The sequence below is a fragment of the Protopterus annectens genome, chromosome 2.part2 (assembly GCF_019279795.1).
Source record: "Protopterus annectens isolate FY-2018-M chromosome 2.part2, PAN1.0, whole genome shotgun sequence".
NCBI classification, from domain to species: Eukaryota; Metazoa; Chordata; order Ceratodontiformes; family Protopteridae; genus Protopterus; species Protopterus annectens.
In genome coordinates this window covers 1,075,212,136-1,075,232,629 of record NC_056730.1, presented here as the reverse complement: position 1 = coordinate 1,075,232,629, position 20,494 = coordinate 1,075,212,136, and positions in this window count along the sequence as shown.

The following is a 20,494-nucleotide window of genomic DNA, read 5'->3' as shown; positions in this document are numbered from 1 at the left end:
AACCTCCTGGTTAATATCAGAAGATAAAACAGCCAACATCCTGTCATTGTAGTCGTTCATGTCCATAGCCACCAATCCCCCTCCCTTATCGGGTTGCATAAGTCTAACTGATGCAAACCTAAGTCCCTCTAACAAGGCCCTCTCCTCCTTAGTGGTATTAAAATGAGCTTGGCACCTTGAATTGAGGAGGTGGCAGATGTCGAGATCACACAATTGTTCGAAAATTCTGACAGCTGTCAGGTGCTAGGATCTGCCACATAATGCATGCACTCAGGTTACTCCACAACAAGTACAGCTATGACACTGTCATTGTCCATGTTGGTGTGAATGACCTGAGACGTACCTCCCTGGACTACATGAAAAGAGACATGGAGGAGCTCTCCGATCTTGTAGCCCAGGCAGGTATGACCCTAGCCCTGAGCAACACCCTGCATCACCCAGAATGATACCACAGTATAAGGACAAAATGATTGACTTCAACAATTGGCTAAGCTTCTGGTGTCATTCTAAGGGGATCCAGTATTTGTCTGCCTGTGACGACATGATCGACAGACCACAATGCTTTGCCAGAGATGGCCTGCACCTGTCGCCCTTGGGATTCTGGATACTGGCTAATGCTCTTGTCACCCCTATAGTGCCTTTTTGAGGCAAGGTTCAAATGACAAATTCACCACTGTAACAGGTACAAGCAAGCAAAATCTGAAGGTAATGCTACTCAATGCTAGAAGTCTAAACCTCAAAATGCACTCATTCGAGGCACTCCTTAAAATGGAGAACATCGACATCTGTGCAGTGACAGAGACCTGGTTCAAAGCTCCGGAGAGCACCCCTGCATTACCAAGCTATAATTCATACCACACCTTTCAGCCACCTAACCCAGAATGAAGCACTAAAGGTGGAGGCGTGTCCATATTCATTATGGATATCCACACCTCCAGGCTAGTTGCACAGCATAATGCATCCGAGATTATCCAAGTGCAACTAACTCTGGACAAGACCGCAATCCAAACTGTAGCTTGCTACAGACCCCCCACCATGCCCCCAGGATTCCCACTCCTCATTTCTTGATACACTGGAAAGTATTAGGGTACAACCCAACACCCTAATAATGGGCGATTTCAACTACCCCACCATTAACTGGGAAAACTACTCATGTACCAACTCTTTTGCTAAATGTTTTCTGGAATTCATAAATTCCAATATCTTGGATCAACTTATTCATACCAGCACCAGGGGCAGCAATATCCTAGACCTGGTCATTACCAACATGGGCAACCGGTGTTCCACACCAGAGGTCAACTCCTCGTTTGTCAGATCTGACCACAAGCTAATCACCCTAGACATCCACATCCTGCCCCCACCCCCAATTAGGGAAACCACCCTAAAAAACTTCTCCAAAGCCAACTTCACACTTCTTAACACAGAAGTGGCAAACTTCATGACACCCATGCAGACGGACAATAGAGGTACGACTGCTGAATCCTACACAAATGCACTTTCTAAGCACTTACACAAGATCATGTTATCTCTAATAGAAAAAAGATGCTATCCTCCAAAAAAAGGAAGCCAATCTGGTGGTTCTCTGCCATAAACAAACTCTACAACAGAAGAAAGAAACTGCTGCAATAAAGAGTAAAATCCCACGACTGGAGGAACTCCCTGGTCAACCTCAGTAAGAAGCTGAGATCCCTCATAAAATCATCCAAAGCTAGTTATGAAAACAAAATTGCCACTGACTCTAAAGACAACCACAAAGCATTCTATAACTATGTCAAGAATCTCAATGGCAACACTCAGATCTGCTCTGAGTTACAGTACAATGGTACTAAATATACAGAACCAACTGATATTGCCAACATCCTGGCAGATAGGTTCAGTGCTAACTTTACCCCACTCTCAACCTCTAGAGGGCCCATCTCTGTACCAGAAAAATGCAAAGTTCCTGTAATAACGGCTGCACAGATAAAAAACACACTCTCCAAAGCCAAGAACACAGCATCCATGGGACCTGACAATATCCCAGGCTGCGATCTACATGAACTATAGAATGAACTGGCACCCTGCCTAAGTACCATGATCAGTCATAGCCTCACCTGAGGCTTTGTGCCCACTGAGTGGCGCACCACAACGGTTTTCCCACTCCACAAAGGGGGAGCCATGATGGACCCTGGGAACTACCGCCCCATTAGCCTGATGAGCCTGGTCTGCAAGGCCATTGAACGTATCATCATGGAACTCATAAACAAAGACATTGGTAATCTCCAAACTCTGGACCCTACCCAGTTCGGATTTGTAAAAGGCAGATCATGTCTCCTAAACCTGATTGACTTCTTTGAAGCCGTCAACAAAGCCATAGATGGGGTAAGGTGGTTCACACAGCTTATCTAGATCGCGCCAAGGCTTTCAACACCATCCCCCACTCTGGAATTATAGATAAGCTCACTAAACTAGGTATAAATCCCTATGTCACAAGATGGGTTGCCAACTGGCAAACAGATAGAACCAACACTGTGAAAGTAGCAGACTCCAAATCTGACTTCAGACCAGTGACAAGTGGAGTACCACAGGGTTCAGTCCTGGGTCCTCTCCTTTTTGGTATCTACTTCTCTGAAGTACAGACTAACACAGAAGGTCTTTGGCTAACAAAGTTTGCAGATGACTGCAAACTAGGAGCCATAATCGAAACTCCTAACGATGTGGACATACTACAAAAGGGCCTCACTGAGACAGATGCCTGGTGTCAAAGCCATGGCCTGAAGCTCAATGCCAAAAAGTGTATTGTCATCCCCTTTAGTAAAACTCTGTACCCATGAACTACCACATAGCTGGTAGTCTACTTAATGCTGAAAATGTGATAAGAGACCTTGGGACACAGGTGGACAGTAGTGTCTCCTTTGATAATCACATTGCCACAGTGGTCAGGAAATCCTTCTACGTGGCTCACCTCATCACAAAAGGTTTCTCATCCAGAAAAAAAGAGGTCATTGTTCCCCTCTACTCATCACTCATTAGACCCATTATAGAGTACATCCCTTTTTGTATGTACCTCACAAGACATCGACAACAACTGGAAAGGCCACAGAAATACCTCACAACGAGGATTACTGGCCTCAAACAAATGCCCTATGCAGACCGTCTCAAAATATTCCAGCTTTACTCCATTGCATATCGCCTACTCAGAGGGGATCTCTGCCTAACATACAAAGCTATGTCAAACCCAGAGCTGTTGGACATGCTCCACTTAAAGAAATCCCAATCCCTCTGAGCTACACACTCTAGGGACCTAAACCTTGTCACCACAATAAACAGAACATGCTGGAGGGATAGATTCCTGTCCAGAGACTTCCCATACTCTGGAACAGACTACCTATCTATGTCAAACAGAGGTCCTCATTAGCACTCTTCAAGAAAAATCTTGATGATTGGATGGGAAATAGGAAATTCACCCCAGGGATCACTTCTGTGGCTCTGCTCGACAGGGGCACAGGAAAATAATTTTCTTGGGTGGCGAAAGCCATGGTACATTTTTGGCTAGGCTTATATAGGCCCTAGGGCCAATAGCCTAGTACCTACCTATGAACCTATGAACCTGAATCCCTCAGTATATGATCCTGTGGGGATTCCACCCTAGGAAACATCTCATACAGTTGACAACTGTGTCACACATGTGAGTCGTGGTAACTGCCTGGTTTGCCAGAACACACATTCAGGATGATTCCCTTACATTACATAAGACCTGGCAGTTAATGGGGTGGTAGCTCTTTCTATTTCTGTGCACCATTCCCTGTTCCCCAGGTGATGCTTTGATTTCTTCATGTGTACAGTCTATGGCACCCAGGACTTCAGTGTGCTACAGGGTAGAACTCCTGCAGAATTTCATCTCTGTCCTCCGGTTTTTCAAGAAAATATATGTACTCATTGGCATGTTGTAGCATAGCATATAGGAACTGATGGAAGATCCCAGATGCTAATGCCTGTGACACCACCAGCATATCTTCTGTTGGTTTCTGGAAGATTCCTGTAGTGAAAATTCTGAGTGCTACACATACCTTAGTCTCAACTGTGATTAGTTACCATTGGTTTGACCTTGCTCTCAGTTAAGGATGACAGAGGTTACAGAATTCCTGTAGTGTGTCTCTATCTACCTTGCAGTAGTCTACAGTTTCCACTTCATGCAGATTATGAAAAGTTAAATCGGGTCTAAACACCCTTCTCCCTCTTGGCCATGATCTATTAGCAGCAGCATAGACTTGGGCCTGATGCACATACACATGAACAAGAGCAACAGCAGCCCCTAACATTCTTTCCATGTAGCCTAGTGTTCATGGCTGTATTCCAATAGATTTTGGAATTCACAGGGAAAATCAGCACTGAGTCTACATGGTTGCTTTATAGCTTGTTGAATAGCTCCTCCATCTTGGATTAGATGATTAGCATACAGTTCAACTGCTTATGTTGTAATTATCATGCCACAATGTTTACCATGTTTACTCTGTGTAGAGCCACCTACTGAATGCAAAATAGTGTGCTATCTTCTGTGCATCATGCCATTATGTGCACATGGTTTTAGTGGACCATGTAGGCTTTATTGAATCTGCACCTACATTTACCATGGCTGCCAGCACGTATAATGTCATGCATCATGTTGCTGATTCTGCACTATAAGAATTGCAATTAGTAAGGATTGTGAAGCAAAATTTCTAGTTAGCAATATCAAAAGCAGCAACAGAGAATTAAAGGACTACTGATTCTGGTTTCAGTGCAAACAGTTGTATGATGCATATTAAGCAAAATAAATACTAATTTGGGATTCATGCTCCTAGGCAGTGAGACATTCCCTGAGGTTCATTTGGCTGGGCACACATGGCTGAGCTGGCATTCACTGCAGAGACATATGACTGTGCATATTCCCTGTCTGCAAAGAAAAGCATGCAGTGCCATACCCGCAACTTCATTAGCCAAATACACAGTGAGAACGTAATGTCCTTGGCCCTTAAGGCAACAAGAAACAGCAAGCAGTATGGCAGGCATCAGCAGCAGGCAGCCCAGTCAGCATGTCAGTGGCAGTAAAAATTCAGTGCGCAATGGACAGTGCCTTTATTGTTGGTATGAGTGGACCAATACCAACTTCACAGTGTCTAGAGATCATTACCTAAAACATGCACTGGAACATAAGTGTGACTACAATAACATGCAGGAGATCCTTCATGCTTTATCATACTTATACATGCTGTAGTTACATGAGCATTTACTGTACTCAAGCAAAACACACATCACTTCCCATCCCCCCATCCCCCATGCACTTGGTTATTGAATCTGTGGGCATGGCATGGCACGCTTCTCTGTACCCACAGTAAATATGTAACTGCTATATGTTTTTGTAGTTGAATGTCACTTCAACCATGTCTCTAACCAAATAAACCTAAGCCCAGAACATACACACTGGAAGAGATGCAGAGAGCTGAATGCTCACATACTAGTGAAGATGGATATTCCTGAAACTTCAGGTATATTATATTCTGATATGATGTGAATTAATGGTTAAGGAGAGGTGAATGTTAACCAAAAGATGAAAAGCTAATAATAGTGGCCCAAGACAGTGAGCTACATACATGTTATTTTTACCAATTCTGCAGAAAAAGTGGGAGAAACAGATAAATGCAGGTTCTGTAAAACCGAAAAGGAAACAGTTGTGCATTTCACTGCTGGATATGTTGCACCAAAAGGCACAGTATGTGGCAATTGTTGCACTAGAGATTGTGCAAACACTACAGTAGAGGTGAGAAACATTGGAAACGTGAACCAGTGGCGGCTCATGCTACTGGACTGCAGGACTGCAGCACCCCCAGCTGAAAACCAAAATAATAAAAATCCTGGAACTCACGCATGTGTGGGTGGAAACTCAAATCCGGACTACAGTCCGGATTTGGAAAAAGCCAGAAGTCTTACAGATGCCCCAGAAGTTTATGCAATTACAACTGCATAAACTGGAAGGGGATCAGACTGCAAGGTCTGCAGTCTGTACATGCTTGGAATGCATAGAGGCAGCGCAAACATGTGTGCTTGGCATTCTGGTGCTTTTGGAGGAAACAGCTGGTGTGTGTGTGTGTGTGTGCTTTTGGAGGAAACAGCTGGTGTGTGTGTGTGTGTGCTTTTGGAGGAAACAGCTGGTGTGTGTGTGTGCTTTTGGTGTGTGTGTGTGTGTGTGTGTGTGGCTTTTTGAAAGTGTGTGTGGTGCAGGTGTGTGTGTGTGTGTGTAAAATGCCCCAGCTAACTATAACTGGTGGCTAGAGAGAGTAACTCAGGTTCAAACCCTTGACCTTGGGTGCATGTAGCAAGAACCTGAATTCTGTACCCACCACCACTTGTGAAAAGCATTCAAATTTTTGCCTCATATTTTTGTTTTGTTCTGTTCCTCATAAAATCTGTGGTTTTCTGGATTTTTCAGACATTTGAATTTCAGACTTCATATTCTTCAGAAAGTACATGGTAACACAAAACATTTTATTCTTGCAATTTTCTAAGTTTCTAAGATCAATATTTGAAATGTGTCTTTATTTTTGAGGTTGTATTCCCCTATTATTGGCGTTGTGCAGGTTTTTTTGTGCTAAGAGGTTAAGAGCTATGATGAGAACTGAATTCACTGAATATGTTTGGGGGCTGTATTCCCCCATTATTAGCTTTGTCCAGGTGTTTTGTGCTAAGAGGTTGAGAGCTATGGTGAGAAGTGAATTCACTAAATGATAGCCATTTAAGTTTCAGTCTTCATATTTCAAGAAACAGATGATTTGGCATAGTGGTATGTTGTTCTGGCTGTAGTGCACAGGACCCTGGGGCCAAGACTTGGTAGTGAAATGCATGGCGGTAGCACAGCATTTTACTCTTGCAACTTTCCAAGATTATACAAGCAATGTTTAAAATCTGTCCCTGTTTTTTGGATTTTTGCCCCTCCCAATAAATGTTGGCCTTTTCCAGATTTCTTGTACTCATGTGCTGCAAAATTGAGAGATACAGTTGGGTGTCGAGTGGATTTTACAAGGAGCTAAGAGCTTCAGGGGAAGACAAGTTTAGTGCTGCTTATGCTGAGTTAGCTTGTGTTGTTAATAGCACAACAGGTAGTGTACATGCTTTCAATGCAGAAGGCTGTGAGTTCTACTCCTGTCGTATGTAGATGTAGTGCAGATACTGTACTGTGTTGTACTTTTAAAGGGGGTGGATGCTGAAGTCCTGAGAATGTCCTTTTTGGCAGAGATACCTAGTAATTATCAACCTGTTATCAGTTTGCCATCCATTCCCTATTGCAATATTACTAGCTTATCATTTTTTTAATGCAACATGACCAATTTATTCCTCAAGAGCAACAGGCACTTTATTTGTAAATGAAACAATGAAATATAAAGGTGTTTGCTAGAGGCAACCTCTTCATTGGTTACAGATCTCTTTAATGTGGAATTATTTAGTTGACTTTTACTTCTGCAGAGATTGTGCATATTTACTTATACTGGTGGATTGTAGAAGTTTGAGTAGACTTTTATGATGGAAATGTTCTGAATTGAGCAGTTTTGTCATTATTGGTGCATGCATTTTGTTTCATTGTTTACTGGAAAAATGTTCAAAACAATAAATTTAAAACATCCTCTAATAACTGTACTGTATTATACTATACCTCTAAACTGTCCAGATTTTCACAGAATGAATAGCTTTTAGCTTATTTTTGGTTTGTTCCTTATAAAATTTGTGGTTTTCTAACAAATCATTTAGGAATGAAGTCACTAAATAATGACAGACATTGGGTTTCAGACTTCATACCCTTCAGAAAAATGCATGATACAGCAAGACTTGTTATTCTATCAACTGTCTAAGTTTATACAACAGTAATTTTTAGTACTGTCTGTATGTTCCCCCAATATATTTGGCATTGCCCAGATTTCCTGCATTAAGAGGTTGAGTGGTACATGTAAATAAATCTTTTTATAGAATTCGGTATATCCAAACTCTCAACTGACCCTGACTTTGAATTAAAATGTTGCTTTCCCCCCTAATAATCCCTCTGCAAAATGGCAATTTTGGAAGAAAATGTGGAGGATTTACAATTAAGAAATAATTGTAACGATCAGAGTTATAGATTACTTTTATTTCAGAAATGCATGTAGATTCTCTTATTTTGTCAGCTGCTCAACTTAACAGTACTAATATTAAAAAGTGTCCCTTCTTTGACAGATTCCCAGCTGTATTGTGTGGCTATTTTATATTTTTGCATCAAAATTTTGGTCCGTTTTTCTGGCAAATTAGTGGCAAATCATTAAAGATTGAAGTTAGAAAATAATGACAGACATTTGAGTTTCAGATTTTATACCCTTCAGAAAATTCATACTAATGCAAGAACTACTATTCTTTTATCTCTCTAAGTTTATAAGAGTAATATTTAAAAATTGTCCTTATTTTTGGGCTTATGTCCCACTTCTATTTATGGCTTTGTCCAAATGATTTCTTGCTCTGAGGTTGACATGTATGACAAATGTGTCATGGCCATCACCGTCAGCCAGAGAAATTTCAAATTGTGACATGCTTGTTGTAACCCACTCCCCCATGTATTGACTGGATGTGTCCAAGTAAGGCAAGGAGCAGTTATGTAGTGTAAGTGTGCAGAGTATCTCCCCATCCAATGTAGACACAAGTACTAGAGTAGCTTTTCATCTGTCCTTGATTTTTCAGATTGTTCTGATTTTCTCTCATATTTTTATAATGTTGATTTATGCTTATTATTATTCAGAAAATGCATGTTGTTGCACTGCCTGTTGCTCTGTGTTTAAGTAGCAGTGCTTTAATGACCATCAGGTAAGCTTGTCTGGGATTATAAGATGCAAGTAAGCTTTAATAAGCATACTGTTAAAGAATAACCAACATTGAAAACCTTTTTGTTGTTGCCATGCAGAGAATATTTACATAACTAGATAACTTATAAGCCTTAGGTATTGAAATGCATATGGCAGTATTTGTAATAAAGGACAGGATTACAGTATTTTCAGAAGCTCACTACATTTGTTGGAGACTTGCAGTCATCTTTGCAGGCTTTACCAGTAAACTAAACAGAATGCCAATCTGTCATGTGTGGTCCATAACCTGTGCAGTAATCCTTTAAGCAATTTATCTTGAGCTTGTTTCTTGTTTGCTGTTCATTTTTTACTTTGATCATGTTTTCCCCATGAAACAAGTAGATAGTTGTTGTCAGGCAGCAGGTCTTTTTTGGATAAGAAACATTTTTACAAGTGGGGGTATCACAGAGATTGTTACTTTCAGCATGTCACTTGGTACTTTTATAAAGCTAAATATAAATTTTAATTAGAACTGCAGTGCAAGAATAAATGATTTGAGTTGAGTGCTGCTTGTTTTTTTATACTTGATTTTGACTGGCATTCCAGTAATGTATTTAAAAAGTAATTTTTTTTTCATGACTCACAACCTTTTTGTTTCCATTTAGATATTAAGTAAGATGTCATATAGCCAATGCATTAAAATATTTTTTTCTTCTAACTTCATTTTGTCTTGCTTGGACTCTCATAATGACGGTTTGGCACCCAGGGCAGTGTATTTAATTAAAGTCCCAGTTTTTGTGGTTTTGAGGATAGCTCCACCCCTTTCAAGTTGATCACACCCCATCCCATTGGCCCCACCCATTCAACTGTCTCTTGCAGCTCCCTTTAATTTGAAGTCACCAGCCGCCACTGACGTGAACCACAAAACATTATCAACAATGACAAAGTCTGGATCATGGAAAGTACCCAATACCAAACAGTTGAGAAAATGGTTGTTAGAAAAACTGATTTAGTAGTTCAGGAAAAAGGAAAGAGTAGCATTAATCATTGAAACTGCTAAACCCAGTGATTATACTGTGTTATGCACCAAGAGATGCAAATCATAACATGTCAGAATCTGTAAGCAGAAATTAGAGTAATGTGGAAAAAAGATACCCAACAGTTACAACAGTAGTAGGAGCAACAGGACTACTAAAAAGAAATTGCTGTCTTACTTAAATATGGTACCAGTACATATATTCGCACATGAACTGCCGAAGGGGGTAGTTCTGGGTACAATGTGGGTACTGAAAAGAGCAATGTTGGCAAATATCAAACAGTAAAGCAACACTAATCTCATAAACTTTAATTACATCCTGTCTTAGGAGTGGGCTCCATTCCCATCACAGTACTTGAATTCCAGAAATTAAAAAAAAGAGTTGTAGTTGCCTTAGAAATAAACAGAAAACACACACACATATATATATATATATATATATATATATATATATATATATATATATATATATATGGCCAAGACCATATGATCAAACTTTTAAAAGTTCAAAAGGTTTTAATGGAGATCTCCATTCAGGGCTGAATGGAAAGATTTCCCTTTTCTGCAATGTAGTGCGATCTTGGAGTTGGTATATTTAAATAGTGGGTGGAGGGGGTGCAGGGGGGCTTTTCCCCCTGCTAGGAACATGTAGTTTGGGGAGGTTGTTTTATTTTTTTTTACATGTCTGAGCTTTTAAATGTTCAATCATATGGTCTCGGCCATATGAAATTTGAACATTTGAAAGTTCAATCATGTAAAGTAAACCCCTGTATATCTATATATATATATATATATATATATATATATATATATATATATATATATATATATATATATATATATATATATATATATATATATATATATATTTATGTGTGTGTGTGTGTGTGTGTGTGTGTGTGTGTGTGTGTGTGTGTGTGTGTGTGTGTGTATGTGTTAATAGCTTGGGCAATCCATAGGAGAAGGGAGGAGTTGTTCTTCATTAGCTGTGTTCTAGGTATTCAAAGTACTTTCTGGTAAAGGTAGGGTAAGTTACTGTTAATCTTGGTTTGTGGTAAACACAGCAGATCCATTGTGACGGATCTATATTATATGATCTAAACTTTAGTTAGTCGAATAACTAAAGCTCTATCACTAAATGTCGATGTCCCAAAACAGTAAATGGCAGTGTCCACACAGGGAAACTAAATGTTTGGTCGTTGTGGATTTTGCCCTTTTTACAATGTGGAGCGATCTCGGAGTTGGTAGGGGGGGGTGTGGGGGGCAAAGCCCCCCACTTGATTTGTGTTTAATTTTTTTTTTTTTTTTTAGTTGGAATAACAGTATTGTTTCCCTGTGTGGAAACTGCCATTCATGGTTTTGGGACTTCAACATTTAGTGATCGAGCTTTAGTTATTCGACTAACTAAAGTTTTAATCATATAATATAGACCCCATTGTGACTACTTTATCATTTTTATGGACAGTAGTCACTGAAGTATTAAGGACAATACTGATCTAAAGCAAATTAGGTGTGACACACTGTCCTGTCTTTCCAAACTTTATTTATCTTGACAAAGTTGCCAAAGGTCATACAGACAGTATTTGACTCTACTTGGACTGAAAATGTAACCTCCCAGCTCTTGATTGAGTTTACACAGTCTACAAAACATTCAGTTATTCATTGTAAGCTTATACATCTCTGAGAAATACTTCTGCAGATAATATTGCAATAGGAAGGGTTGTTTCAGATTCATTATCGTAGTAGCTTAATTCTCATATTTACTTTTATACAATTTGAACATTTTCTTAATTAGAATCCTCACACAGAAAGCTATTTTGTTCAGATTTTTCTCAGTTCTACCAGTATATCAAGATTTAAGTTTTAATTTGGTGTCAGCAGTCAGAATTTAAACATTGTTCTCATATGCTACATATCTGCAGCAAGTTTGTTAACAATGCCTTTTAAGCACTGCGGAAAAATTGCTGTGATAAAGCAATTTGATTTATTTGTATTAATCAATGAAGGTTTCAAAACCACATTGATTTCTTTATTTTAAACAATGAGGGCTACAAATGAAACATCAGGATCCCATAAGAATTTTATCATTGGTGCAGGATTAATGCTTTGGCCTCATACATCTAGCTTTGAAGCTGCTGAATTTGCTTGAGGTGTCTTTCCGTGGTCCAGAAATAAGCAATATAAACTGATTTTTTTCCTATAAAGAAAGATTGCAGGCACTTTATTCATCTGTTTGACTGTTTAAATGTTATTATTTTCAAGGCAATTTATTTCTTATTTTTAATATACATTTTTCAGATGATTATGCTGATTGAGAAAATGTTGGCATATAAAATCGCTACCTGAATTAAAACATTTCTTTTCTATATAATTAGTGTCCTGTATGCCTGTATAAGTACATGTGTGTGTGTGTGTGTGTGTGTGTGTGTGTGTGTGTGTGTGTGTGTGTGTGTGTGTGTGTGTGTGTGTGTGTGTGTGTGTGTGTGCGTGTGTGCATTTGTACATGAGCGCACGTGTTTGTTTGTGTGGTGTTTATGTGTGTGTGAAGAATAGTAACTATTATATGAGTAAGGAAATTTTCTTTGGCAGAGGACTTTTAAATAATTAATATTTATACTTGAACTGAAGTGTTTCACATGGAAGTATTATGACCAAAACAGCTTATGTATGTATTGTCTTGAAACTAAGATAGTACTATGTTAAGCCCATATAAATATGTTCTAACATTATTGTCTCTGGTTGATTACCTGATCATTAATATTTGATATATATGATCAGGAATAGAAAGCAAATATTAAAAATTAGTGTTACTTTATTGTAAAACTGAAAATGTGACATGGCTAATTGAGCTGGTGTTGACTCAATGAAAATAATACAACTTTTTATATGCATTAAATGTATTTTGCCAAATACTCTTACAATACATAGCTGAAATAAATATAGCTTCAGGTTAAAATAAGTTTATACCAAATTATTTAATAAATGTATATAGTGTGGTGTATTAATGTACCGACAGTCCAAGAATTATCAAAAATGCACAGTTTCAATTCATTAGAAACAAAAGGCAGTGTTAGCAATTGGTTCTTACACAAGCAAATGTACCAACATAACTTTCTGAACAAATGGAACAATATACAGAGTATTTTTTTCCGTCAATCTCAGTCAACACAAACCAGACAATAACCACTTCCAAGATAGTTCATTAGTTCCTTTCTGCATTAGCAAGAAGCAGGAATCAAAATACACAGACTAGAGATGTCCTTTTGTAGAGTGTCTCTCCCTCTAGTTTCCCATAGAGGAAGATGTCCAGGTCCTCTCAGAACAGTCCTTAGAGATTCGTCTTTACTGTTGCATACCTGGGCAGCCACTTCCCCTCTACAGCTGGCCAACTTCTCTGTGTTTGGAGGGTTACAGGCTTCTCTTTTAGACACCATTTAATTCATTAACTGGTTATAGTAACTGACCTGCACAGGAATGTTCTGTCTAATACATGAAATCTACCTTGTCAAAGCAACACTTCTATTTGCAGCTATGTAAATCATGTTTTAAACCATCAGCTGTTATACAATCTTCTGATACAAGCTGTAATACTGTGCTGCAATGTATTCTCCCATTTCATGTGCAGTAGGTGGTCTATAAGGCCTAGACAGGGAATCTGCATTATGGTGGGTCAAACGTGGTCTGTGTTTCACCATGAATTCAAATGCCTACAGAGGTGCCCACCTATATAGTTTTTTGTTCCCATCCTGACATCTATTCAACCATAACAGTGGAACAAGGACTGTAAGTAGTAATAAAAATGCCACCACTTGATTGTCATTATTCTGTTTCAGCAGTTGAATGCCTGGTTTCTCAGTTTTTGATTTAAAAACATATATATGATGTTCTTCCCTATCAATCGTTTGGGATAACACACACTGTCCTAGATCTATCTCTGATGTAGTCAGAACACAGAACTATCTAGGTGGGCACTATCAAAGTGGGTGACTCCACATCAACCAGCAGACCTGTCACCAGTGGGGTGCCACGTGTCAGTGCTGGGCCCCCTACTCTTTGGCATATACTTCTCAGAAGTTCAGGCCAAAACTAAGGCGTTGTGGCTGACCAAGTCTGGGAATGACTGCAAACTAGGTGCAATTATTGAATCCCCAAACAATGTCAGTGTACTCCAGGAGGGTCTTACACAGACCAACAACTGGTGTCTTAGTCATGGTCTCAAACTGAATGCAAAGAAATGCATAATCATTCCCTTTGACAATAACAATGTTCCTTCATGCTATTAAATCAGCAACAATCCCCTAAGTACCTATGAACTGGTAAGGGATCTGGGATCACAAGTAGACTGTGACCTTAACTTTGACCACCATGTGTCTACTGTAACAAAGAAGGTTTTCTACTTAGTACATATGATTAGAAAAAGCATCACCTCAGTAACAAAAATAGGTTATAACCCTCATATACTTGCCACTAATCAGGGCCATAATTGAATATAATGCCCCATTCAGCATGTATCGTACAAAGTACCTGTATAAATTACAGAGACCTCAGAGGTTTCTAACAAAGAAGACCAATGGACTCCAGCATGTGCCGTACAAAGATCGACTAAAGTCCCTGTCACTATACTCTGTATCATATAGACTTCTTAGGGGAGACTTATGCCTGGCATACAGAGCAATCTCAGACTGAAATTTAATGAATTTTCTGTACATCAGTAAATAAAATGGGACTAGAGCTACCTGTTCCAGGGAATTAAATATGGCCTGCAATTTAAATAGGACATGCTGGAGGGATAGATTTGTCTCCCAGTGATTGCCACATCTTTGGAATAGGTTACCAATTCATGTGAAGCAGAGCACCTCTTTGACACTGTTCCAAAGGAACCTGGATGAGTGGATGTGGCACCATAAATTCTTACCAGGGATTGTACTCACATCCCTCCTGGATGTAGACAGTCATTATTAAATGCAATGCTGGGTAGTAGCCAGTGTATCTATGGTATTACATTATGATGAAATTATAAGGCTTGAAATGACTTCCGGGTCGATAGCCTATAAACTCAGATGATCCTATGATCCTATGATTATAAAAGTCTCATTGAAAAGAGGCTAATTCAGGTGCTGAACATTTTCTTCAGCTAATTTAAAACAATATCTGCCTTTAGTGTCTACCTCACCTTAAGGGCATCTTCCCTTTGGTCACATCTGTTAGAGGGTAGTCTGTCGATACAAGATGGGGTACAAATCTTTGATAGTAAACAGCTAATTCCAAAAATGCCCTCACTTGTTTCTTGGTGCCAGGAATGGGTCAGTTTTTCATACCTTAGTTTTTGTTTTTGGGCCCCAGCAATCCAACTGAGTGACATACCCTATTTTTACATAGATAGATAGATAGATAGATAGATAGATAGATAGATAGATAGATAGATAGATAGATAGATAGATAGATTACCTCTGCCATATGTAACTTGTTGTTGGACGCACTAAGAATCAGCCTGCTTTGTGTCAGACAGTCTAATGTAGCCTGTACCTTACCTAGATGGAAGTCCCCACCCTCTGACTGTATTATTACAGCATCTAGATAAGTCATAGCATATTTGACATAGGATTTTTGGACTCTGTCCATAAGCCCCTGAAAGGACACAGGAGGATTACGCAACTTGGATGGTATACTGGAAAATGTCCTCTGGTATTGAAAATGTTGTATTTTCAATAACTTTACATATTAGTGGGGATATGCCAGTATCCTTTTTAGGCAGAATATGATCAAGAATCTTGCCTTCCTCCAACCTTTCTACTAGTTTGTCATCCCCGTGCATTGGATAGCTGTCAAATGTTTTAATTATTTATTTGTCTTTGTTGACTGGGAAAGTCTGACTGTGCAGAGCCCATTTTCAGTGGAGACCCAGTAATAAAAGCTGCACCACAGTATATTTATATTAACAAGTGAATTGCAAACAGCTCTCAGAAAAAAAAAAAAAAAAAAAAAAAACAACAGTTAAATTTCTCATGGGATAAACATAAATACAGGACAGGTATATACAGCAAAGTAATTATGTCAACAATTATAAGTCTATACAGTTGTTACAGCTATAAAATGTTGCAGAAATAAATGGATTGGTACTGCGAAATAAGTTTAATGTTCTTTCATTTCAGTAAAGAAAAGTTTGCAAGGAGTCCAAGATATGTAAATAGGTTATTTATAAAATTACATAGGAAAGGAGATTTTGGTATTGTTTAGGTTTGTAAAGAGCTCAAGAAATATATTGAAGTAAGTTGTAAAATTATGCAGGAGGAGATGGAAGATATTAGTACTGTATAGGAGGACAGTGGTGATATCATAGGACTGAGAGAGCATGGTATGGCATTGTTTATTATTTGGGCTGCCTGTTCCCAATTGGTGTACCTAGAAGGTTTATAACTTAGGTATACAGAAGATGCATGAGAGGGGAAGAGTGATGGATGGGGGCAGTTAGAAAAAGAGCAAGATGAGAAGTGTTGTTTAAGGGGGGCAAAAAGGGATGTATTATTTCAAGTGCAGGAAGGAAAGTTGTTAAGGGTATAATGATTCAAGCAGAGGACGGCAAAAAGACTGTAATAAGCAGTAAGAAGTCCATGCTGTTTATTGTTGAATGGCCTTCTAGAACATTACAGAACCTGATTGTTCCTTCATACTTTGGAACTGATGGTACAGGGCTGCTTCATTCATCTTTCTCTCCTCTTTGATTCCCATCTTAGTCATTTTTGTAGTTCTTCTAGCACAGCTTTATTTTGTGGGTATGGAATTCTGTCAAGTTTTAAGTTATCTTTTTCTCCAGGAATAATCTAAAAAGGTGTTGCATCAAGTCTGCTCCGCCAGTTAGTTTTGGAAATACTTCTTTGTATCTTAGCAGATACTCCTTTCTTTTTAACTTCTATGACTGCTAATGTGTTATCTACCTGAACTGATGCCATTAATTTTCTTTATTCTCATAATCTACTATTCTCTGTAGTTGAATTACAGAGGTTTGTGCTTCTTTCCATGGTTTTAGGATGTTCATATGATATATCTGTTCTGGTCTTATCTTTCCAGTCTGAGTATCTCTGTAGTTTATATCATTTGGTGTTTCTACTATTTCAATTTCAATTGAACTCTGCAATTTAGCCATAATTTATTTTCTGTGAAAAGGCTAGAAATTAACACTTGGTCTCCAGCTTTGAATTCCCTTAACCTTACATTTCAATTACATACTCCTTGTTGTGGGGCCTGAGCTTTTTCATTGTGTTCCTGTACAATGGGTGTTACTACATTTAACCTATCTTCTAAGGTGGTATTGTGTTCTATGACACTTTTAAATGCAGGTTTTTTCTTCTTCAGAGGTTTCTCTGGCTGTATCTTGTAGTCCATGAGGGTGCCTGCTGGACACCAACTTAAAAGGACTGAACCCTGTTGAGGCCTAGGTTGATTCTCTAATGGCAAGCAGGAGACAAAAATAAACTGGTCACAATTTCCACCATCTTCCTCAATAGATTTTCTCAACATGGACTTCAATGTTCAGTTAAAATGTTCCATTAACCCATCTGTCTGAAGATGGTACACTGAGATTTTTAACTAGGTGACCCTAAAGCACTGATACAGCTGGCTCATTATTCTGCATATGAATGGAATCCCCTGGTCAGTGAGCATTTCCTTGGGTAGCCATACTCTGGAATATAATAAGAATTGTTTCCTGTTAAGACTGTGTTACAATTTGTTATTCATGTTTCACACATGAATAAAAATTAGTTTACAATCACTATCTGTTTTCTAATTTAACTACATATTATAATTTTGATTTTAGAGCAACGTTCATGATGTCATCATTTATAACAGACACACTTTAAGAAAGAAAATATATTGGCCATCCTTGTTTTCTTAGACAGTATGTTTTATAGTATATGGATTTAAGTCAAGTGATTTTCATAGTGTAGATAACAAGGGGTGAAAGTAGAGATGGTCTTTCTTATTTTACAGAAGTTGTTTCTGTTTCAAATCTCTGCATCAGGTATTTGTTGGAGGGTAATAAATGAGAAACGGTCATGCTTAGTTTCTGACTTCTTTGTTGTTCATGTCTGCTTCCTTAGGGATTTAAGCATCTTAATACATATGCTGCTCTTTTTGCTTTGTCAGGGTAGTTATATTAGTTTTCTTTTGTAATCCTTGGAAAACAAAATAAATTATTGAGCCAAGTAATTTAGTAGTGGTTGTCCTTACAATGCTATCTGTTTCTGAGCTTTGCTTTGCATCTCTTCTTCTTGATGTAGTTGCAGTACTGGTGCATATATATTGTCTTAGTTGGGTCTGCTTTTGCTGTACTGTTTTGATTGTGTAGGCAATACAGAAAAACAATGCACATGATATGGGCAACAACACTAAAAGGCTGCTATTTTGCTATTTTTTTATGACTGCAACATGCACCTTCTCTGCACAGTACCTATAGTACATAAATAGTTTCACTGAGGGTTGATTCCACAAAAAAAAAAAAAAACATTTAACTGGTCTCCATCTTTGAATTCCCTTAACCTTGCATTTCAGTTACATACTCCTTGTTGTGGGGCCTGAGCTTTTTCATTGCATTCCTGTACAATGGGTGTTACTATGTTTAACCTATCTTCTAAGGTGGTATTGTGTTCCCTTAAATTTCAGTCATTTTATAGCCACTGGGATGACTTCAGTCCTATATACCCACCCGTGGATGGTGACACACCAAATACCCCATTTCTATTATAACTAATTATAAGGCCCAGGAAGAAAAGGAAGATCTGGCTGCAAAATATGTAGGTTTATATAATACAGAAAAATGTAAAGTTTAAAATTACAATATGTATATAAGTGAAAAGCAGCTATACTAAACAGAAACTACAATAAGTAAAATACAGAGTCATATATTAATGCATGACAAATTGGCATATACATTGAGGCTTAAAGTGTTAAATTAGAATTTTACATTAATGGGTAGGAGAACTAAGAGAGGAGTGTGGGAGAAATAAGTACAAAGCAGGCAGGAGTTGATAAGAGTAGAAAGCAGTGAGTAGGTGAGAAAATGTGTGCAGTGTATGTATTTGTTAGGTGATGTAGAGGAAAAGAAAGTTGTAACATTGAGGTTGATGTAGGACATAGTGAGTGTGAGTTTGAATTTTGCTGGAGAGAAAGACTTGTCAAGTGGTAGGTATAGACAGGAAAAGTGGTGGTCAGGGCAAAGGGATAGAAGACAGCTGGAAATTTTCATTGAGAATTTGGTTTATTGAGGTATATAGAACTGATGTTGGGTGTAAAGGCCAAGGTAGTCTAGCCTAGGGAGGTGCAACTGCAGAACCAAGTGTTTCTAAAATGTTTGTTTTAGCAAGTTTTTGAACATGGATATGTTTGTTTATTTCTTGGCTGCTGGTGGTAGGGATAGAATCCCATATTTTGGAGACATAGTTCATAGGTTCATAGGTTCATAGGCAGGTAGTAGGCTATCGTCCAAAGGGCCTAAGTAAGCTTGGCCAACAAGGTTCCCTGGCTTATGCCACCCAAGAAAGATATTTTCCTGTGCCCCTGTTGAGCAGAGCCACAGAAGTGATCCCTGGGGTGTATTTCCTATTTCCCATCCACTCATCAAGATTTTTCTTGAAGAGTGCTAATGAGGAACTTTGCTTGACATAGATGGGTAGCTTGTTCCAGAGTATGGGAAGTCTCTGGGATAGAACTCTATCCCTCCAGCATGTACTGTTTATTGTGGTGACAAGGTTTATGTCCCTTGAGCGTGTACCTCAGAGAGATTGGGATTTCTTTAGGTGTAGCATGTCCAACAGCTCAGGGTTTCACATAGCTTTATATGTTAGGCAGAGATCACCTCGGAGTAGGCGATATGCTATGGAGTAAAGCTCGAGTTTTTTGAGACGGTCAGTGTAGGGCATCGGTTTGAGGCCGGTAATCCTCTTTGAGTTTGAGTGCAATGACAGACCAGCAGAGTCATGGGTTCTATTTATGGTTAACAGGGAGTTGTCTGTGGAGTGTAGTGATCATACAGGGGTTTAAGATTCTTCTAAGGCTTGGTGTGCAGGACAGTTCTCTGGATTCTGGATTATATGATGAGCAGTTGCTAACTGAGTGATATAGAAATAGTGTGGAAGTTCTGGCCAGCCTATTTTAAGATTAGGCAGTGGTGGAGATTTAGCAGATTACTTAGTGTCAAGTTTATCTATCTTGTTATAGCATTGTTTAGTTTTTGTTAGTAGAGATTGCTGAAGGTTGGTGTAGATGGAGGTAGAATATATTAGTGAAGGCAGCAGACATACAGAGGCTACTTGTTTGGTATTGCTAGTTTAAAAGTGTTTCCTATGAAATAAGAGTCTATTTTTTTCTGTGAGTTTTCATACTAGCTTATTTTATTTGGATATGAGACTTTAGATGTTCATCTATAATGATACCAATTAGCTTTATGAGGGACACAAGTATGATAAGAGTGTTGTTTGATGAGGTGATGGAGAAGTGTTTTGGTATAGGTTGTAGATTTTGGTATGAAAAGCAATAACATGTTTTCTTAGCATTCAGCAGGAGGTGAGAATTGTTGAGCCAGGTTTCTATAGAAGAAAAGGCTATTTGGGAATTTTCCTGAAGTTCTTGAAAAGACTTAACTGTG